Source organism: Lissotriton helveticus, chromosome 7 (assembly GCF_964261635.1).
Source record: "Lissotriton helveticus chromosome 7, aLisHel1.1, whole genome shotgun sequence".
In the NCBI taxonomy this organism is placed as follows: domain Eukaryota; kingdom Metazoa; phylum Chordata; class Amphibia; order Caudata; family Salamandridae; genus Lissotriton; species Lissotriton helveticus.
This window is the reverse complement of record NC_136068.1, coordinates 1,570,474,936-1,570,498,988: the sequence shown is the minus strand read 5'-3', so window position 1 is coordinate 1,570,498,988 and position 24,053 is coordinate 1,570,474,936. Positions and strand designations below refer to the sequence as shown.

Below are 24,053 nucleotides of genomic sequence, written 5' to 3'. Positions count from 1 at the left end.
ATTAATCTATGAAAGTTTCCAATACTAGAGAACTACAGTTACAGGTAAGTAACTTGTTTTCTTATGCTACCAGGGGGATAAGCACATAAGACCCTGGTTGTGAAAAATAACGGACTGGTAAGAGTGCTAGAGAGAAAATATTCAAGGTATCTGTTAGAACTGTCTATTTCTGGTAGGCTAGGGCTGACGCCAAAGCCAGGCAGAAACCACCATTCTAGTCAGGGCAAGGGAGTCACACGCCAAGATAACCCCTGCTCACCCCCTTGGTAGCTTGGCACGAGCAGTAAAGCTAAACTCGGAGGCAATGTGTAAAGCATTTGCGCAAGCACACAACAGCAACAACATCCTAGGCACACCACAAAAGGAACTCCGCACAAGGTTATATAAAAATAACTTCTGTATTGTCAAAATCACATCAGATAGAAATCACACATGTACATTGTGCCAACTGGCACGGGCAATATTCACAAGGGATTATTCACAAGACAGGGCCACATGGGCCACTGTCAGGATCAATACTTTTAGAACTAGAAATACTGTCAGAAATTAGAATAAAAGGATATAAAATCACTGTAGCACAAATTAGCAAGTATAGCACACAACCAGTAACTACTGGTAACAGGTAAGTACCACCTACGCAACCCTAACCACCTTAGGAGATGTCACGCAGGGGACCAGGACCTCACTAGGACCACCTGTACTGGAAAGAACAACCACCTAAGAATAAAATACATTTAGGGGTATCAGCAAGAACACATTACACATGATGCATCAAAACACATTCAGAGGTGCAGGGAAGGAAAACACATGATGCCTAAAACATTCAGAGGTGCAAGAACAAGGAAAAACACATGATGCATAAACCAACACATTCAGAGGTGTAAAATCAAGGAAGACACATGATGCATAAAAACATTCAGAGGTGCCAGAACATAACTCAATAGCGCAAAAACACATGATGCCCAAAAACATTCAGAGGTGTAAGAACAAGGTGCGTAATCATATTAAATGCATTACATTTCCTAGCACCACATCAGATTGTGCAAAACTCACATTAGGCAATTACCATCATAAACATAGATAATCACATTGCGCCTAAATAAAATCACATACCAGCCCCCATCTAATAAAGGGACTAAAGAGCCCTATGTCCAGAATGTCAGGGCGCGCTGCCAATGCAGCGCCAGTCAGGGGTGCGCCACTGGCGCAAAACCTAAACGGTGCAGGTGCCCACTACTTGCTGGGCACCTGGGAACATCACAAGACCTAAACGTTGCAGCTGGCACTAAGTGCTGCGCAGCTGTGAAAGGCCTGGCACCACTGTGCCATCTCTGTCACACACAAGGACCCTCAAATTGCGCCTAAACGGTGCAGCTGCCCACTAATTGCTGGGCAGCTGGGAAACAACGGCGACAGGGGCTCTCTCTAGCCCCCAGAACAAATCTGTTCTTCTGTTGGAGCCCACAGGCTCTGACACTCTGCACACGTTGGAGCCACACAGGCTCTGACATCACACATGTGGGAGCCACACAGGCTCCCATACCACACATGCCCAAACGTTGGAGTCCCCCCTCGGGGGACTCAGGATTCATAATGCCCCCCTGAGCCCCTCGCGGGCTCTGAACACAAATGCGCCCGGTCATTGGAGCCTCTCTGGCTCTAGTTAAAGGAAATGCCCCAAAGTTGGAGTCTCCCACTGGGGACTCTGAAAACACCGCCACCGGGCCTTGCACAGCGTTGGAGCAGTCCCCTGCAATTCGGGGCTGCTCTGGCAAAGGGTACAGGCACTGCCTCCCGCCATCCCCACTCACCGGGCTTGCTGTGGCTCTCCTCTCGGGCGGCGGCGGTACTCAGGCAGGGCTCCCTCCAGGACACGGGAGCCCCGCTATACCTCGGCTCCTCTCTGCTGCGCTAGCGGCCCCAATCACGAGCCCTTAGGTTATCTCCGGTCTCCCTCGGCATTCGGGAGACCGGAAAGGCGGACAATGGCTTCTCCTTCCACTGGCGGCCCCGGGGCTCTCCACAGCTATCGGAGCCCCGGGCCGCGGGAGAACTTTTACTTCTCTCCCTCGCTCGAGGAGGCGGGGTGGGCTCCCGACCTCCTCTATCGTGGCGCCACTTGCGGGCGGGACTTCCAGCCGCCTCCTGCCCTCCTGCAAAGACTTCCGGGTCGCCGTAGGCAGCGCGGCAGCCCGTGGGGGCAGCTTTACGGCGGCAATCTGGGGTAGGCTCCCAGTTCAACGAGGCAGTCCCTGCGGGGAAAATATAGGCGGCATGGGCAGCCGCTTGCAAAGAATAAAAGCACTACTAAGCGCTTGGGCGCAGAATAAAGGGCTCCCAGCGCCATACGTAATATACAGCGCTCCCAGGCGCTATAAATACCAATCAAGCGCTCCCAAGCGCTTAGGCTTCAACAAGCCTGGGTAAAGGCACGAAAAAGGTCTCTGCAGGAAAATGCAGCTTCTCCATGCTGCCAAAGGTTCCAGAGATTCCAAGGGGCAAAGCAAAGTCCCCCCAATCAGCCCAGGCAAGGCAGAGGGGTCCCCCAGAAGTCCTCCAGGCATCCAGGAAAGTCCATCAGGTGTCCAGGGGCTGGGCAGGGCCCAGGGATTCCCCTATGCCCAAGCAGCAGCACGCCCCTGGCAGATTCAAGTCAGAAACAAGAACATTTTGGAAGGGGACACAGCCCCTTTTTATACTATAAAATCCTTTGTCTAAAGGGTGCAGGCAGTGTGAGAACCAGCTAGAACTGGTTATAGGGAACTCCTTTCAGTGTGGGGGCAGAGGCGACAGTCGCCCAGCAGGAGGTGGAGCCAGCATTGTAGCAGGCAGGCACAGCCCTATTCACTCCTAGGTGCTATCTCCTCCCACTTCCCTGGCAGCAGATGCAGCCTTTCATCCACGGCCTGACTCAGACAACCTCCTGGGGGCTCTCCAGCCTCTGTCACCCTCAAACCAGACAGTCAATCCACAAGCACAGTAAACAACTTTACAAATCAGCTCTCAAAGATTACAGAAAAAAGATAATTGAGCACAAGAGAGTATATCTGGAGGAGAAAATTAACAGAGCCCAGGGCTCATCCCGAGAAATCTTTAACACTGTTAGAGCCTTTACCGATCCTATGGCCCTTAAACGTCAATCCCCAGCGTCCCAATCTCTCTGTGACCGCCTTTTTTACTACTTCGAGGACAAGATTGTCACCATTTATGCCTCCTTCCCAGACAAAAAATCTCCACTGCCTACTGATAACAGCTCAGTCAACTCAGTTTTCACCCCGAACATCTCTCCAGACAAAAAATCCCCACAGCCCATCGACAATAGCCCAGTCAATTCAGTTTCCTCCCCTGTTTTTACTAACTTCGCAGAAATCTCCCTTGAACGTTCTTTGACAGAACTATCAAAATGTAAGTCAGGGTCTCCCACAGACCCCTGGCCGGCCAAACATTACAAATCCCTGGCCCCGCTTCTTAATCCATTTCTTAATGAGATTTGGAATGATTCATTCCAGACAGGTATCTTCCCTGATTCCTGGAAGCATGCCCGTCTGGTTCCTATTCTTAAAAAACCCAACGCCGATCCCAACGAACCATCTAATTATAGACCAATCTCGCTGTTACCTGCACCTGCAAAGGTACTTGAAAAACTAGCCCATCAACAACTAGCGGACTTCCTTGAATCCAACGGCTCCTTTCATAATTCCCAACATGGGTTCAGAACCGGTCATAGTACAGAGTCGGCATTAATAGAAATGGCTGACTCTGTAAGATGGAGACTGGATGAAGGATCTAGAGCGGTGTTGGTGCTGCTCGACTTGTTGGCAGCATTCGACACCGTCTCCCACCCAGTCCTCCTTGACCGACTTCAATCTAAGGGCATTCAAGGCAAGGCACTGGAATGGCTTACCTCCTTTTTAAAAAACCGAACTCAAGCGGTTTTCACCCCTCCTTTCACCTCGGCTAATCGTCCCCTGAAGTGGGGAAGTCCCACAGGGCTCCTCACTCAGTCCTCTCCTATTTAATGTTTACTTTTCCCCATTAGCAGAGATCATCGCCCAATCAGGTATAAAATCTACCTCCTATGCTGATGACATTCAGCTACTGTTTGCTTACAATAACCCTAACCAGTCCACCTTCGATCCGTTAAAGAACTGCCTTAACAACATAGCCAGTTGGATGGACGACAATTTCCTTCAGCTTAATGCCGGTAAAACTGAGGTCCTCTTCTTCCACCAATCCTCCCCCCTGGACTCCAATCTTTGGTCGCCCCATGAATTAAACACACCCCCCTTAACCAAAGAATCTGTTAAGAATCTTGGAGTCAGATGGGATACCAGTCTCTCATTTGATAAACAAATTCAAATGGTATCGGCTGCATGTTTTTCGAAAATCAGAATGATCAAAAAATGTATTCATTTTTTACCCAATAACACCAGAAGAACAATCATTCAGGCATTGATCACATCCCATTTGGATTATGCCAATGGCCTTTATATCGGACTTTCCTCTGGCCTTTACCATCGCCTTCAGATGGTTCAAAATGCCGCAGTCCGTTTGGTCTGTGGCATTTCCTTGCGTGACCACATCTCCCCCACAGACGGCGCCTCCATTGGCTTCCGATCAAACAAAGAGCACAATTCAAGGCCCTGACTCTGACCCACCGAGCTGTAAGGGGCAAGGGCTCTGCATATTTCTCCTCCTCCCTTCGCCCCTCCAGCAACACCAGACTTCTCCGCTCCAGCTCAAAAAATTTCCTTGTCATCCCTAAATTTAAAACGGTACGTTCAGGTGGAAGAACGTTTCAAGTAGGTGCCACCACTCTCTGGAACAACCTTTCCCTACCCATTCGACTGATCCAAGAAGAACTACCATTTCGAAAAACTGTAAAATCTTTCTTATTCTGTTAAATTTCATCAAGAGCCTGTAATCAATTCACTCACATACAGCGAGCGCCGGGACACCCCGTTGGGGTAGCCGTGCGCTATATAAGATACACTAAATAAATAAAATAAAATAAAGCAGGCCCAGGCACTCTTGGGCCAGGCTCACCAGCCAATCACACGCCAGGCACAAATTACACAAATATGCCAACTTCTAGAAGTGGCACTTCTACACTAGACACACTCATGCCGCATATACCATTACGCAGCATTCAATCTCACGAGTTCGTACATACCAAACTCGACCCTGCACTCCCCACACATCAGGAACTACCATGGGCATACATATGCCCCAATCACTCCTATGGGAGGGCAGGTCACTCACCACACATACACAGAGAGCACACGCACTTTACACTGTACCACAGTGAAAAAGTGCGCAAAGGCCTAAAATCACCAACACCAGGTTCCAGAAACAGGTTAGGAAAAAGCAAAAAGTTTTGGGGTGAACCTGCCAAAAGGGCCAGGTCTAACAGTATCCTGTTGCTTATTATAGACAGCCGGTCTCTTCAACTGAATGCTATGACTATGTTGACTATATTTTTGTCCACAGGTATTACCACAGTGTATTTTGAGAAGCTCCAGACTTGAGTGGGCTCACCCTGAACCTACAGAAGCAAGGTAGGATAGAAGGGGAATATAGGGGATCAAAGGAACCAACAAAAAGTACTAGGCAAAGTAGAAAAATGGTGGGTCCCATTCACAAAAGTAATCTGAGACAAAATCCTAACTTTACGACTTTCGGTATTCACAAAAGGCATTTAGGAGTAGTAAAGTTAGGATTCCCTAACTTTACTACTCCTAAACTGAGACAAACTCTTAACTTTACAACTTTCAGTATTCACATCTAGGAGTAGTAAAGTTAGGAATCCTAACTTTACTACTCCTAAATGCCTTTTGTGAGTACTGACAGTCGTAAAGTTAGAATTTTGTCTCACATTACTTTTGTGAATCGGGCCCGGTGTGTCTGGTGTTAGACCTAGGATTTTCATCCAGTGACTTCTCATCCTCATCAGGTTGTACTGTATGTTCCAAAACGTATCCAGTCCAGATTTAAACATGCTTCAATCAGAATTCATCTGACAACTATTTTTGGATTTCTCAGCTTTTCTCATTCCACAAAATACTTTTTCAGAACTAACCCAACTGCAGGGCTACCAGCTGTGAAGTAGGAGCTTTATGCAGTCCTCAGTCAACTCACGAAGGCCCTCTTTGAGCTCCCACAAAAGGCAGACATCAAATATGTTGCATGGGAAAACAGCGTTATTATTAGCTCTGACATCAGCCTGGAAGTTTAGCTATAAACAAACTTTAAATATAAATAACCGGTTAGTGCTGAGAACTAATCCTAAATTAATCCCTAAAGTTCTGACACATATCTTATGAAAGGAGACGGAAATTCTCAGGGTGTCCTCTGCAACCCTGCCACTACTGCGGAAAGAACTCTCCACACCAGGATGCCCACAGATTTTTTAAATTTTACATTAATCCAACCAAGACTTTCCGAAAGACTGACTAGCTATTTATTATTTTTGGTCACCCACAAAAGGTTCGAAATGAAAAGTGGACATTTCAAGATGATTAGCAACATCTTTCGCACTGTGCCCTTCTAAAGCTGGTCTTCCCCTGCATACTTAGGTGTTGGCTCATTCCCCATCAAGATTGACAGCTGGAATTCTTCTGTCAAACATTTCTAGAGCAGCAACTTTTATGAAACATTAATGTCTTAATATGGAAGTTCTGAGTTAATCAGCAGTTGGTGAGGACACCTCTTTCATTAGGGTCACACTTTTCCTACCTCCTGTAATGTTTGTTGGATTTCACTGTGGACAATATATGCTTACCTGATTAGTGCTGCTTGCATTTCAGATTCAGGCATGAAAATCCATAACAGTAGAAGAGATAGAGATGAAACAAGTTACTTACCCATGACAGCATTTCTCCAGCATTGGTATCTTTCATAGATTCACATGAGACCCCACCACTTCCAAGTTCTCAGGTTTAAGCTGTTTCTTCTGGTTCACACTGGTGGTTTAGAAATCTGAAGTATGTTGCCTCTGGGGGGAGTAGAGTTGAGAGGGCTCTCACCTTAGTTATTGGAGCTTGGGTCTATTACTGAAGTAAAGCTTGTTTCGGCTTTCCTAATGAAATTATCTCCTTATTGCTATATATGGTGATGTATGATTATAGTGAGGGCTCCCATCTTGCCCAATGCTTCCACAATATTCCAGAACACATGTAGTGTCTTAAGTTCTATCTTATTTTTCAATTGAAACTCCTTAACCTGGTGCCTAATAATCATGCAGCCACGATCACTTAAGATGCCACCATGAAATTAAGCTTTACAGAACAGTATCTGTAGAGTAATGTGGCAGGGATAACTTCAGTAAATTACATATTTTTGTTCTCTGTCTGATCAGTGTAGCTTTGATGAGTCTTACCTTGGTGATCTTTAATAAAGATTCTAACTTCACCATGATTGTTATAGGTGATCCAGGATCACAGCAGAAATGTACTGGTACATCCAGTTCCTCCTTTACCACAGACATGGAATTCTGGAGCCACAGGCCGGCATAACTTTTGCATTTAGGCTAATGACTCTGCCACCTTATGAACTCATCAGCTGCTAAACATTAGAACTTTTCCCTAGGTGTATCAGACATTTTCTTCCCTTCTTCATGATTTACATTTTTATTTTCTCAACATTCATATGGTTAGTGTTAGAAATGGGGTATCTGGTTGGCAGAGGTATGGACCCTGTCCAAGCAGGAACCACCATTCTAGTCAGGATTAGCTACGTACACACTAAAAGATAACCTGTGCACCCCTCTGGTAGCATCGCACAGAGCAGTTAGGCGTATCCAAAGAGCTAATATGTAAATTATTTCTGCACCACACACACATGGACATACGCACAGTAACACAATCAAAACACCTCAACAATACTGCACACAGGGTTAGTCAAATAAACAATAATTTTGTGAGTGAATCAAGACTAAAACGACAGACACCCAATAAGTTGAACCGTAGCTATGAATTTTAAAAAGATTAAATCAAAATATAGCAATTAGAGTCATAAAGCGCCAACCATGAACATCTGGTCGCATTAGACTGGGGTAAATCCGAAGTTCAGGATGACTGCTGTTGTGTAGTTCCTATAAATCTATATAGGATCTTCATGCTTAGACAACATAAACTGTGGGACTGGTGGCCAGACTTTTTCCAGACACCCCCACCGGATATTTTCGCCTGTATACCAGATAGCTAATGGCACTATGAACCCCACTCACTAAGGAGAAAATAGTTTCTGGCAACGTCAAACATGACAACCCTGACCCCTTAGAGATCGCGGAAACAGTACAGTACTTTTCACTCAGTCACTCGTGCTCACTTTGTCTCAGAGAGATACACAGAATAAACGATGGGGATGTTTTTATTAAACATTTATTGAAACAGTGTGATTCTAGTGTAAAATATGTGTGCTGCAACAACCATAAGACAGAAACAGATATATACGGTTACAAGCACCAACAGAGTACTTAAATGGTAGAATTCTAACAGAGTGCTAAAACAATGGATCTATGCAGGTATATAGATACATGACAGTAATAATGCGTACTCCTACAATGCTAACCCTAACTAGATGTACCTAAGTGTACCTAGCATGTATGTAGGTGTATAGCCAAGACTCCCCCTAGGATAGAGCCAACCCCATTACCTGAAGTGAAAAAATTAAGGACCCTGTCTTGGTCTCGAGTTGGGGCACCCCGCAAGGGATGTCAGACCACTGTGTGCTGGAGTATCTGCGTGCAGGGACGTCAGCGGCTTGTGTCAGTGTGTTAGCATGGAAGTCTTTCTCCTCTGCCTGGCCCAGCAAAGATGTGGTGCTCATATACCCAAAAGGTACCCTCTGGAGTTCTACCTTGCTGTGTCATGCCAGCCGAGGATGAAGATTGGGATGACTCTTATACTTAGTTATTATGCAGAAGATGGTAATCCTGCTGTGATTCTGAGAATCCTCACGCATAATTAATGAGGCTAGTTTTTGAAGAAAACCACACAACATTTATGCAGCACCTAACTAGGTAGCACAAAATCTGTTATGTAGTACAATGACAGGATGCATGTAGGTGAAAGGTTAAGTGACCACCCAGGCCTATATTGGGGTACATTGGGAATCATAACACTGCCATGGAGGGCTGGCCCGGCTACAGGACTTACGCAGGCCCTGCTGAAAAAGTACCTTGGATGCAGGAAGAATTGACATCGAAGACTCGAAGTGAGGAAAAGAGGAGGCGATGCGTAGTCGTTGATCCTGTGGATGGAGTCAATGCGTCAGTTCCGATCTGCACAGTCGATGAAGGCTTTGTTGATGAACACCTATGTGATGAAGGCGATGCATTGTCATGCCGTGGAGTCTGTTGAAGTGATGCATGTGGCAGTTTCTGCGTCATCGTCGAAGGGAAATGCGTGGCTAGCCAGCAAGCACTTGGAGCGCTGACCTATGTGCAGAGTCCTGTATATTGAATCAACACCCCTGGAGCTATAACACAGCTCCCATCAGTGCAACTAGAAGTTTTTTAAAGTGCAAAGTGTTTAATATAAAACATGATTCTAATTCAAAGAACACAATTTAGAGCACAGTTTATAAAATGTAAAAACAGATCTTGAGCCTAACACTACTCGTGTCTAAAGGAAGCGCCGCAAAGATGTCGATGCGTGGATCCTGCTGGATCATCACAGAACAAGTCACTTCCAAGGGCCCATGACTGGGTAGGCACCACTTGGCAAGGCAGGACTCACAGGTGGCAGAGTCCAGGTGCTGTTTCAGGGTTGAAGGAAGTCTTTGATGGCCCTGAGACTTCAGAACAGGGGGCAAGCCAGCAAGCACTTGGAGTCACTCTGGGTTTAAGTGAGATATGGCTAGTCCTTTTCCTCAGCAGGGCAAAGGGCAGCGGCAACAGGCAGAACAGCAGAACAGAAAAGCAGTACTTCTAGTGCAGCAGTCCTTGTAGCCTTGTAGCAGCACAGTAGTCCTTCTTCCTGGCACAGTTCTAGTAGTGTACTGCTTTGGTGGGGCCAGTAGCCCTGTACTTATACCCAGAGTGCCTTTGAAGTGGGGGTGACATCAAATAGGGGTCTTCGTAGTGTGCAAAGGTCCTTTCTTCCCAGCTCTGCCTCCAGACTATCAGTGGGGGTAATCAGCCCTTTGTGTGGGGACAGGACACTACCTATTCAATTCCAAGTGTCAGCTCCTACTTCCCATCCTGCTCTGGAAAGGGTCAATAGGATGCAAATGAGTGCTCAGATACAACTAACCTTCTTGCGTTTGTGGCTGTCTAGAGGGAATGCACAAAGTGAAGATGTCACCCACCCCAGACGTGTATTGGAGACAGGCTGCAGGCACACAGAGAAGTAAGAGCAGATAAATGCTCACTTTCTGAAAGTGCAATTTCTAAAATAGTAATGTTAAGTCCATCTTTACTAGTAAATAGCATTTATAATTACCATTACGATATAAAACATGATACATGTACTCTTTTCTATTCAGGAATTACATCTTAAAAGTGTATTAAGGAATTCCCAATGTTATCCTATGAAAGGAGCAGGCCTCACAGTAGTCAAAAACGAATGTGGGTGTTTGTCACTACCAGGGCAAGTAAAACGTAAGAGTACATGTCCTACCTTTTACTTACACAGCACCCTGCACTATGGGCTACCTATGGCCTACCTCAGGGGAGACATATGTGTAATAAGGGGGAGTTTAACTCCTTAACCGCCGCGCAAATTCCGCCACGGTGCAGGAGTACTATTGAGTGGGCGGGGCCGCGTTGGCCAACGGACGTGCTCAGTACTACCGAGGTAGCGCTATATCAAAGGGGGTAACCCAAATAATCCAACCGCATCTGGGTAAATAAGTACATGTAAATACAAACAATGCGTTGGAACAAATATATTGCACAGTAAGTTGAAGGAAAACTTAAATTATTCCTTCCAATGAGATTCACTCTCCAGATTAATCCTTTATATCATGGACAAAAAGCAGTTTCAACACAAGTTTTTTTATATATATGTCTATTATGCAAAGAAAAAAAGGGGGGAGGGGGAGAGAAGGAAATTTACACCATTTTTTGTATTTACTATATATACATATATACACTCGTATATCAATTACAATACTTATTTTTTAATTTATTAACTCAAAACATAAATCAAAGAAAATAGGAATATATCTTCTATTCCCTATTACCCTATTGGTAGATCTGGAAGCTCTCACTTTTTTGGGAAAAGAGCATTCCGTTTAGCAAAGGTCGCCCTAACATAAAGTACTCAGAGGAACACAACTCCAACCTCTATACATTAAGTACTTTTTTTAAATCTTTTTTCATACAACTTTAATTTCAAGAGGGCTCCTTCGATTTCTATGGTTGAAGCATTTCAGCCCAACTTGTTTTGGGCCTCATCAGGACTAGGGTGTATAAGGATATCTTTCAGTAAGGACCCCTGAAAAATAAATGTACTGTCTTACCTATACGTATATACACAAAGATACACAAATATTTACATCTATAAACATATATATACACACAAATGTGTACAAGGGGAAAAATATGGCCATCTGGCCATATATATATAATGTATTTTCCTTTCTTGAGGTGGCAGTCTGTAAGAGATTACTAGATGTAAATCATGCATAACTAAGTATCAGGGAGTGACCACTAGAAAGAACTCTATTGCCATAGAACATAATCACACCCGTGATTTTGCCATAGTGATGAAAGCGAAGAAGACAAAAAGAAACAGCCAATCCCCTTAGTATAAAATGAAATAATGGGACCAAGGAATGAAATAGTGCCTCATGATTACAAACCAAGCCAAGTCAAGGTACTAAACAAAACACACGCACCTGTTTAAGGCTTGGCAAAGGGTTTTAAATGCCAAGTAGAAGTGGCAGTAAAATGCACACTAAGCCCCTGTATTGGAGGCCTGAGACAATTTTGAAAAGCGACTTGTATGGGTGGCACAATCAGTGCAGCAGGCCCACTAGTAGCATTTAAGTTATACGCTCTGGGTATATGGTATACCACTTTACAAGGGACTTACAAATAAATTAAATATGTTAATTGTGTATACACCAATGTTACCATGTTTAGGGGAGAAGGACATGCACTTTACCACTGGTCAGCAGTGGTAAACTGCTCAGAGTCCTAAGGCCAACAAAAAGATACAGCAAAAAGAGGAGGTAAACATGCAAAACATTTGGGGGAAGACCACCCCAGGGATGACAAGTCTAACAGATAGGTACCTATTTGTTCTTCTCCTATCTCAATTTATACGTTTAATCAGTGGTGTCATTAATTATGGCATATATGCCCCTTCTCTGATGCTGATTGTCAGATGTTTTCTTGAATGGCCTGATACGAATCACCATTGGCCTCCTTGCCAGCTCTGCAGTTTCTCTGCTAGAAGACTTTACCAAATGGGCTTCATTAGTAGCCTTCGTTTTTTTGGTTTATCACACTATGAAGCATGCACAGGTTTGATGCATGGACACCAAGTAGTCCCTTTAGTATCAATTGCGTTATTGCTTGTTTGCGCAAGCCTCTCTTCCAGGCCATTAGCTGGTCAGTGTGCTTTGTCAACTAGAGGCAAATCCAAGTTGTGTTATATGCCTAGTTCATGTCCTGAGATGCCTGTTGAGCCTTCCATATGTTCAGATGCCCTTGAAACCTAACACTGCTAGTCCATTCTAACTCAAGATTGCCCCCTCCAACCCCATACAGGGAATGTCTCCCTGTTAACTATAGATTTGTATGTATGTAGAGTAGAAACCTACATGGGAAGCAACAGAAAACGGAGTCCCCCTCAGCTGACTTTTCATTTGTGGGCTTGGCAGAGAACAGAAGGTGTGCTCCACCACGAGTGAAGACTGTGGACACTGAGTGCAGATGAAGGAGATGCGAGATAAGTCTGCAGAAGACCACCACATGCAGGCCTTTGGAAACTTTATTCAAAATCAGGTTGTCCATTATCGTTTAATCGCTACGTGAAGCAGATAAACAGATAAAAAAGGCAACATTTACTTAAGGTTACATCCGCCTGGCAGATACTGTATATACCCTCTCCCTTGATAAAGGAAGGCTACTGCCAATGTTATGCTGCCCCATAGTTATGCTGCTCAGTGCGGGCTTTATCGCCATGTTTGTACCTCCTTCTCTCGACAGTCACCATGTCACCACTCTGTGCTCTGTTATGATCTTTCTATAATCTTCCGATGTGGTTAATGTCTAAATTTCAACATTTTGAATGGTAAACTTATGGTCATGATACGTTTTCGACAAGGTAGACTTTGGATGAGATCACAGGCTTGAAAATGTGCTAGTTGACTCACGTATTTCAAAAAATGTTTATAAATTACCTGCAGAAATGGATTGTAAAAACAGAAAATAAGTTCAACGCTATCAGAAATATCAGTAGACGGTATGTTCTGGATACTGCACACAGGCAGAGAAGCGAGGCTAGAAATCTTGAACTTGTAGAGCACTTTGCTTGTGTGAATCATCGGCCTGTTTTGCGACTTTTGGATCAGGCTGAGCGGGTAAGACAGGAAGGGCCGCTGTGAGTTGCCCAGGAGGCAGAGGGAAGGTCAGGGCATGAGGCACCCACTGACATCAGCGGGGGGAGGGGGAGGGGAGGCGGGGACTCTGCTTCTATTATTATTGTCGTGCTATCATCGCAGGTCATAAAACCTGCTGGAGAACTCTTGCAGGAGACTGACAGCAGAGCGTGCAAACAGTGACAAAGTCAGACTGCGAGGCCAAGGACATAATGAAAGCCATGCAGCGCCTTTTACCTTCGAGGAAGAGGTGGAGTGCTTTATAGAGAAGCCAAGAAATCCTCCATAAGATTGGGGCCTCTAGAATGCTGGTATGGCTGTGCTAGCATTACATTAGCGTATCCTACTATTTAACCCCCAGCCCGTTAATGATGGGCCTTTCCTAGGTCTAGAGTTGTCAGGTAATATCATTTGTAGATTTCCTAGCACACTGTTATGTAGAAAGGCTGAGAGAATACTTTCTAGCCAACTTCCTCCACACCCCAATTAGGGTGGAAACCATTCTAGGCACACTTTGCAATTGCTCCCTCTGATCACAAAGCAGCGTCCCATGATCGAGTCCTTATAAGGCAGCTGGTAAATCAATCTAGGATGACGAGGAAAGGTCAGCATCTCATGTCCATCGCATTGTGATCTTCCAGCAGTACCATGCCCAACGTCCCTGCCAGACTGGGCAATGTCGAAGCATTCTGCTGGCCCCTGTCGTGATTCTTACTGGATGCCAGCAGCCAAAGGCAGGCTTGCCTATAGAAGAGACACATTTTGTGACATGATGGTGTCTGTTAAAGACTGGGCTTAAAACCAAAACCGATCGCATGTCAGGATAACATGCCACTGATTCTTCCCCACCCCTTCCTGCCTTTTGAAGGCATGATCTGATAAATATAATCCAGTACTCCCTTTCGGCAGAATGATAGCTTGCAAGCTAATGAGGACAGAATCATGTTTCTACAGCAGTGACCTTCTGTGCATCTTCCAGGCTAGTATTTTGTTGCCTTCAGAAAGGGTAGCACTTTCATCCAAATACCTTACAATGATGTCTGAGGGGACAGTGATCCAGATGACAGAAAGATCGATTCATGCTAAGTTATGCTATGATGTCGAATTTACTTAGCTCAGAATACAGCCCTGCAGAAAGTTTTTATCCTCCCACTGATCTTTTTGTCCATCTGTAGTCAAGGGTCGGATATCGGATAACAGGTCTTGTGCAGGGAGCAGTTTAAAATGGAACTAGCTAGACATTAGAAAGAAACTACAATGGCTTTGGTACACATAGGTTAAATGACGAGGCCCACAATGCAAAGAAGCACCATGACATTGGTCTTTGCCAAGCAGATTTTTGAGTGACACTTTATTACGTGGTGGTATCAACATGCCTGATGAAGATACCATCTGTATTAAGTGCACCAACTGCCACCTATTTCTTTTCGACTTGGAAAACTCTAGAACACTCTGAAGGACTTTATGACTTATGAAGATCTGCATAATGGTTAGGCACAAAGCTATGCTATAAATGTAGCACAAAGGTGTGCTGTTTAATTCAACTGTCGAAGTTATTGTTGCAGGATGAACAGCATTGTGTTTCCAGGATTTTCGGAATATTAAATCGCTGTTCTATATTCTTTTGCCATATTAACAATAGCTGGAGTCTTACGAATCATAAGAGAGAAGGAACACACCTCAGAACAGTGTACATCTCACAAAGTATAGGTCTGTGTCTTTGAGTGAAATAACGAAACTTGACGGGTTTGGCGGTAAGCACAGTAAGGCTGCGCCACTACGTAGTAAACAAGAGAAATGCCAATACTGTGCACTAGTTTTCAATCAATTAAAGAAGAAGCTCCTAGTCGCTGCTTCAAGAAAGACCACTTTTTCAGTCAAAAGTTTCTCGTAAAAAAATAGAACATTTTTTATTTTTGCTTATTGTTGTAGTTTAATTTGTTTTTTGCGTTTCAAAGAAGAGATTTAAACATATAAATGTCTGTACATATATTTACAACATCAGACTGTCACCATAGTAAGACATGGAGGAGGGAAAATTTTTGGGTGGGGAAGGGGGAATGAATATGAAAGTGATTTGATTGAACACTAAAGACACAATTAGACACAAGACACGTGTACACAAGACAGTGAAAATATATCAAACATTTCTGGGGCCCGGGGGTAATTGGTGGTACAGTTTTTCAAAGTATTCCAAAAAAGTTAGGTTGCTGTATTTTATAACGGAGCTAGAACCTAGTCCTATTTACAATCATAGGAGTGGTATAATGCAATCAATGAGCTCCAGAGATCGACACAGTAGTTAAGACCAAACACTGTTTCGCAATAATTTCTTATCACTCTTATTAGTACATAATTTGATCCAAAGGCAAAAACTTGGCACCACACACAACTACCGCCTCGGTCGACGCGTTTCGAATCCTCAATGAATGTAAAGGATTCTCTTCAGGACCACACACAATTAATCTGGAAAACACAATAAGTGGAAAGATTCTGTCAGTCAAACATAATTAAAATAAATATAAAAGAGAGACTCTCAACTTTCATTCAGCCACCACATACTCTCAATAAGCTTACCTGTCGTAGATTCTCAGTGGAGTTTAGAGGTTGTAGTAAGCTACAAAAAATTGAACACCATGAATCAAAACAGGGTCGCTGTCTTCCTACTACATCGAATTTGTTGGGAGGGGGTGTTTTTTTTACTCACTGGCAAGTAGCGATAGCATATCCAGCTATAGGCCAAGTTCCTTTTGCGCACTCAGTGTGAAAATCCACCAAACTTCGGCGTTTAGTCAGTTCTGATTGTTGTATCTCGAGGTTAGTTCTGGAGGATACAAAGAGGAAAGGCTGTTAGAAAAGCCTCTCGAAAAACGGGGTGATGGTGACTCATGTAAAAGTTCCGTATGGTCACTGAACTGGTCGTGGGGGGGCGTTCTAAGGAAATGTCTAATCCAAACGGTGTGTGTCAACTGCTGGGTCTACCTATCTCAAAGGGAGCCCACTTGTGGAGTATAACGTTGCCCTTGGTGCAAGCGCAGGGGGTTCGCGGTGCGAGGCTACGCTGTGCAGCCCTTACTTACTTGAAAACAAGCGTTCGTCTCCTCCCGATTAGTTCGCCATCGTGTGTTTACGCGATACAGATCAATTCCGGGTCCACCTTATTTGAGTGAACGCCGTTTCCGGGTTAATTCGCATGAATCATGGGAGTTGTAGTTTCACTCACTGTTAACCGCGAAGGCTTGTACGCTAACTGCTAAGTTTTAGTTATGCTGTACCGAAGCAAAATAAATTTCAGGAGTTTTACGTGTTGTGAAGTCGGAGGGATATTCTATTCCACTTAAGGTCGCTTGGCATAATGCTTGTGAGAGGCCAAAGAAATAGGTTTAAACTTCATAGGGTTGTACACTCCGTCAGGTTGGAGGAGCTGGGGGTAATTCTCATGGGGCTGAGATGCCAACAAATATGATGGTACTGGAAGGGGGGCTGTAAAAGTCGATGATGCGCATGCTGGTTGCACATGTTTGCTCAAGGGAAATATTTACAAATTGTACAATTCAGACATTTCATTAAGGCCTTGTATTGTGGTATTAAACTTCAGTATCAACATTGCCTCACGTTGTCGCAGCTTGGCCTCTACGTCTCCACCTCTTGGGTCAGTGTCAATTTTAGAGATTATTGTCCATTTAAACTCCTGTTCGCTGTGCGCTTTATCTATCCAATGTTGTACCAATGGAGCTGTAAGGACTTTTTTCTTGATTCTGGACTTGTGTTGAGACATTCTCTGTCTCACTTCTTGAGTTGTCTTACCTATATATAGTTTGTCACACGGACAAAGTAGGCCATAAACAACGTTTTTTGTTTTACAGTTGGTAAACTGATCATGTTTCCAAGAAATCCCGGCATGCTGGAAGAGATTACCTTCAATGGTCGACGAGCAGCAAAGACATGTGCCGCATTTGTGATGGCCAGTTATCGGAGGCAGGCTCAAATAGTCACGTAGTGTCGGATTTTTATGCTTGGGGATAGCGGCTCGCACGATATGATTTGCGATACTTTTATCCTTTTTGTATGCAAAAAGGGGGACATCTGTCAATTGGTTGTCAAGGTCCTTGACTAAATGCCAGTTCTGATGGATCAATTTTTTCAGGATGTTAGATGAAGGGCAGTATGTGGATACACACACGGTTCGTTGTTGGTTGGTTTTTTGGTCAATAGTTCTTCGCGAGGTGTCCACCAGGCTCTTTTAATTGCTTGCACCAGCACCAACAAGAAGGAGCCAAGAGGGATTTGGAAAGATATAAGGGATCGCCCTCCACTCTAGACAAATGATTGTCTAGAGTGGAGGGCGATCCCTTATATCTTTCCAAATCCCTCTTGGCTCCTTCTTGTTGGTGCTTGTGTGGAACGGCGGCTCAGCCGTGAGAGCCTTAAATTAAAACTTTTTACCTTCACGAGACGTGCCCAGGATATAGTTATTAGCTCGGCCCTTTGGGGTCGGCCTGTTTCCCGTGATTGGGTTGGTTGTATATATACAGAATTATCTCTGGATACCCCTAGGGGCAAAAATTCCCCTTTTGTTCCCCGGCTACAGGGTAGACTGGTGTGTTTCTCCAAATCCTTTGGTGTGTTGGATAGTATTAGTACAGATGGATAAGAACTGCCTGGCCTTTTCGGAGGAACAGATTTCGGCCATCTTGTCAGGCCCTTCGTTGATGTTAGGGGCCCCTTTACGGGGATCTGTATCAGTAAGGGAGGAATGGGAAAAATTGTCCACACTAAAGAAAAAACAAGTCCGAATAGCATTGCATGGTGCGTTGATGACAGAGTACTACACAGCGGGGGTAGCACCACCTAGCCTTATAGTCAGGATTGAGCCACGTATTTTCCTGGATGACGAAAAATTCCGCACGGATTGGAGTTTCATCGCCAATAAGTGCACCAGGGATTGGCTCATCCTCATCATTAGCACTGCACAGCGACTGAGCGAGGAGCTCCTGAAGGAGATTCTCGACTTAGAAGAGAAAATTTCAAAAGATACCACGCTTGTAGACACCAAGGAGCACTTGCAAAAAAATCAGGACGACCTTGTTGATTACAAAACTTATATGGTCAATCAAAAGATAAAAGGATTGACAAAGAACTTAGAAAGATATACCCACGAGTGGGCTTTCCCTTACGTAAAGGAAGAATACTACCAACAAACACCTGCCCCACAGAACACCAACAGCCGATTCAGAGGTAGGGGAGGTAGGCAACAGCAGAGACGCACACCAAATAATTGGACCTTTGATAACACCTCGAGTGAGGAAGAGGAAGAACCCCAGCAAAACAGTAGGGTGCGGTTTAACCAGCAAAACCGCCAGACAGAAGATTTGGGTGCATTATTGCCTGCTTTTTTAGAGCAGGGTCAGAGACCCAACCACAACAGGGGGAGGGGTACCACAGGGCGAGGCCGAGGGAGAGGCAGCTCGACACCCCAATGGCAGACATTCTCACCCAGAGTGACTCGCAGTCGGGGACGAACGGACAATTGAACGAAAGCATTGTAGTCAATCTTTCGGACCATATTCTGACACCAAGTGAAGAAAGGGTCCTTAATAAAGGATTAGGGTTTGTACCCACCCCGAAACATGACTCGTTTAAGTGTCGCGTGGAATTTCACGAAACGCTGAGGAAAATCAAGCTCAAGAAATTCTTCGCTCACAAGGAGAACGAACAAGACACCAATTCGTTCCGTGGTACCAATCTAAAGAGACCATCCACTTTCTGTCCAGTAGGATCCGCTGTGGGCCCTGAGGTGTCTGTCTTTGAGGCCAGAGTTCTTAACGACATTGAGAACTTTGAGAAATCCCAGGAACATGCTCAACATTCAAACATGACTAAAGAGGACTGGGCGGCAGTAAGAGGTCTGGCGTTGACAATTAAGTCAGCCGACAAAGGGGGCGCGGTGGTTGTACTAAATACCCTGGACTATGAGACCGAGGTGCTCCGGTTGTTGAGTATCCGCACCAATTACAAACCCCTGAGTAAAGACCCAGTAGATCAACTGCTTGACATTATAAGAGAAATGGTTAACAAAGCCAAAATGAACAAATGGATCTCGGTGAAAGAAGCGGAGTTCCTGGTGAATAACACCCCCAGGACTCCTGCTTTCTACATCTTACCAAAGATCCACAAGCCGACCCGCCCCCCGCCTGGTAGGCCCATTGTGTCGGGGATCCAATCGGTGCTTGAGCCACTCTCACAATTCGCGGACTACTTCCTGCGGGAGTCGGTGATCAACCAACAGTCCTTTGTGAAGGACACCACCGATGTGCTGAATATTTTAGAAAACACCCCGTATGATTCAAACAACCAATTCCTGGTTACCATCGATATCGAGTCCTTGTACACGAGTATCCCCCAGGACGCCACGCTGGTGGCAGCAGCACGTGCACTGGGGGACCTCGAGTGGCCCTATGATGCGCCCCAATCATTCATTATGGAATGTATTGAGCTTGCACTCACAAGGAACTACTTTGGATACAAGGACCAGATCTACCTACAAACGTCTGGAACATCAATGGGGGCCACAATGGCCCCCAGTTTGGCGTGTATTTATGTGGGTAGATTTGAGGAGCACATCGTCTATCCTGATACCAACCCCTTCCAGCGGCACATTTGCCTCTGGAAGCGTTATATAGACGATGTGCTCTGCATCTGGGCGGGCACTGAAGAATCCCTTGGTGAGTTTCTGGAATGGCTCAATCAGCAAGATGAGAGCCTCAAATTCACGTGGACCTACAGTCGCACCAGTGCTGTCTATTTGGACCTTGACATTGAGGTCGGACTGGAGGGTGGCCTGAGCACTAGAGTACATCAAAAGGCAACCGACAGGAATTCACTCCTACTGTACAATTCGTATCATCCCAGAGCCCTTCGTGACAACCTTCCTGTGGGCCAATTTTTGAGGTACAGGAGGAACTGCTCCAGTACGAGTGGTTTCTTGGAGCAATCACAAGAACTCACTAATAAACTCGTGCAACGTAATTATCCGAGCAGAGTCGTGAAGAATGCTAGGAAAAGGGCGCTTAACACACCCAGGAGTGCCCTACTGGAACACACAAGGAAAGAAAAAAGAGACTGCATTCCGGTGGTTATGACATTCGACCCTATGGCTACAAAAATCAGGCAGTCTATTAGAAAACACTGGGACCTACTGTCTACCAAAGATTTCCGGATGCCACCGCCTAGGTTTGCTTTTAAGAGAGCAACCAACTTGAAAGACAAACTAGTCCACACTCGCACCCCTGCACCACACAAAAGAGACCTGTCCACTTTGCCCAAAGGACACTTTCCCTGTGGGACATGTTCGGTGTGTTCACTCACTAAAAAAAGCAATAGTGTGACTTTGAGTACAGGAAGAGTCTGGTTTTTGAACCATTTTAGCAACTGCAACACCACGCACGTGGTATATAGACTGTTGTGCTGCTGTGGCCTTCAATACTTCGGTCTTACGACACGAAAAATCAAGGTGCGCATTCAGGAACACCTGAGTACCATCAAGGCGGGCAAACTAACTACGAAGCTGGTACAACATTGCCACAAAGAAAAACATGATTTTACGTGGACTGTGTTGGAAGTAATAAAAGGCAATCCACAGAACATGGAAACAGCGCTGCTGAGTAAAGAAGCCAGATGGATATACAGCGAACGCAGCGACTGTGTAGGCCTGAATGAAATCTTGGAGTGGAACCGGGTGAAATAGACACTCAAGGGTGAGCTATCTGTAATCGGTTTCCCCTTTTTTGTAAGTGCTTCTTGGTGAACAACGGTCACTCTTGCTGCCGTTTGAGGTTGCCCTGCCAGGGATATACCGGCACGGCACTTGTTTATGTCAAGGGGCCTTGTTATACAGTAGGAGACCATCGCAACTGTCCTCCATGATACCCCTCATTGGATCAGTTAAAACATCTGAAATCCAAAATGATTGGCTAATAGATATGCCTTCATGGGCTTGGAGAAACATCCAGGGGGGACACTTGTGTCACTTGGCACAGTATTTCTGTAGATCCAAATTTTTTGAAATTTTTTTTTTGATCAGATGCTTGATGAGTTGTGTGTGATATGCCTAGCGCCAGGTTCGACCGCGGATGCGGATTTAATCAGTGCTATCCTGGAGATGTGGTATTGATATAGTTTAACATACTAGTGTACAAATATAAAACTATATCTGCGTGCAAGTATATGGTTGTGCCACTATGACCCCCTACGGGTTCCCCAGAGAACCTGTTTGAGGCATCCTATGCAAGAAATAAATTTATAAAGGAAACATTTATTTCTAAATTATAATAGATTGCTAACATGTATAAACATGCCAGTCAATATAGCGACTGAGTAAAATTAATCCCCGGCTTTTGGGAGGCTGTGCACGACAGGTCACCAACTGAATTCTAGCATCAGACGCTGGTCTTGTGCCGTTCCAATATGGCGCCACCGTTCCCCTTTGGAGCGCCAGTATGTGCGCATGCGCGCCAGATCAGCTGACCGGACCTCGCCGGGTTTGAAAAACAAACGCCGGAGTGAGTTACGTGTTCCTGGGATGAGACACCGCCCTGGTTTCCAACCGTACGGTGAGGAGTGGGTGCGAGTAGGTAGCCTGTGGAGGTTTGCAGCCTTAGTACCGAGCAGCCAGTGAGAGCAATACGCTATTATGTAGCGAGGGGGAAGTAGTTTTAATGATGTATACTGTGCTGTAGTGGTGCGGTTCCCCGTATACCTATAATGGTGTTGTAGGCATTATGTTATGTGTGGGCGAGGGGTTACACTGCCTCCGTATTTTTGCCTAAATATGTTACTATGGCCCATACACCCTGGTAATGATCAAAATCGAGATTGGTGCGCATGTGTGCAGCATAAAACTTGGGAGTGTTGCATGTTCTCATCCGACACGCGCCATCTCGAATTTCTTTAAATGCATGAGTAGGGGTGTAATAACTCTCCTGTCCTAAGATGTGTGAAGCTGACACCGATGTCCACTGTGGGTGTCTAAGGTTTGACATTGTGTGTTGTGCACGTTTTTACTATAAAAGTTGGGAGTTGGTGATGCTCCAAGTTGACACGTGCCATTTCCCAGGTTGTTTGAATGCACGAGTAGGGGAGTCACAGCTCTCTTGCCCTAAGACGATAGAAGATGACGTTGAGGTTCACTGTTGGGGTCCTGGGCCTGACAGCTTTAGAATGTCTCTTTTACATTCCCTACAGATTGCTACTTCAATCGTTTTTAAACGAATCAAAGCGTGATTTGGCCAGCCGGTATGAGTTGCCCATGCTGGTCAAGGGTAATTATAATTATAATTGTATAATCATATTTTTTCAACCATTACCCCGGTGTGGAAACCGATGAATTGATATTGACTACTGGGCATGTCTCTGGTTTTATTTTTGTCTCAATTCAATAGTGTCCAGAAAGGATGTTCAAAACCTTGGTGCAGTGACCGAGTGTTAAATACCCTGATGAATCTGCCGAAAACAATGGGGCAGTGAAACATGTCGGTATCAAGGAACTGGTAGGCGATACTAAGCTACCATCCTTTGTTTTTAACTCTTCAGCTCACACTGAAACGAAGAATAAAGTGATTGAGTGGGTGTGGCTGTGGATTTTATGTCACTCTGTCCTTTTTGAGTTAACGTCGATACTCTTTATGTTGCACCTTTACACGTATTTCAGTTTATGTGTTGTACCTATTCTTTTTTCTTTTCCGGATTGGAAGGCAACCGATGATGAGAAAGGGGCATTGAGTTGGTAACATCAGCCAACATCCCCGAGGGTGTTCGCCCGTGAGGTGCCTTCCTTTCCACCACACATTTTTTCCTCTGTAAGATTGTACACATGTGGTGAAGTGTGGATAGATGTTCTTTCAGTTTAGAAAGCAGACATCCGTTGAACATCACTGCCGGACATTTTTTGAATTGAGACTGCAGTATTTAATTAATTGTGTGGAACAATATAATGTGTGGGGATTATCAGACATTAGAGGAGTGAAACCGCACTGCGCAAGATAGCAGGGGTTTACCTCGGTATGTATAAAAAAAGAAGAATACAACCTGAGTAATGTGTACTCATGTCTATGTAATTTAATAATCACCCCAGGTATAGGGATCTTGTTGTTGATTAGATCTTTTAATTGCTTGTCTGAGCAGTTTGGCTGGGTAGCCTCGAGCTAGAAGTTTCTCCTTTAGGGCATCGGCATGGTCCATAAATTCATCTTTGAAGGTGCAGTTTCTGCGGATGCGCAGAAACTGCCCTATTGGAAGATTTTGTTTTAAACTTCTTGGGTGACTGCTTGAGAAGTCCAATGCCTTATTGCGGTCAGTCTTCTTTTTAAATAAAGTAGTGACCAGTTGTCCATTTGAACAGTAGACTTCTACATCTAGAAAAGACATCCTTGTCTCAGAGGTCTGGAGAGTGAATTTAATGTCTTCTGTCCTGTTATTGATCCAATCATGGAACTGGTTAA

The 24,053-nt window shown here is 44.8% G+C and overlaps 1 protein-coding gene across 6 annotated transcripts in view; it reads left to right on the top strand.

Moving 5' to 3' along the window:
- Positions 1-24,053, top strand: part of TEAD2 (TEA domain transcription factor 2) — a 474,234-nt gene that overhangs the window by 113,832 nt on the left and 336,349 nt on the right. For 5 of the 6 annotated variants that reach the window (XR_013598917.1, XM_078655077.1, XM_078655080.1 and 2 more), the window contains exon 4: positions 5,491-5,558. The exons of the other annotated variant lie outside the window; for it this stretch is intronic. The gene's annotated coding sequence lies outside the window, so the exon portion shown is untranslated. The remainder of the gene's footprint in view (positions 1-5,490; positions 5,559-24,053) is intronic. 6 annotated transcript variants of the gene reach the window in all.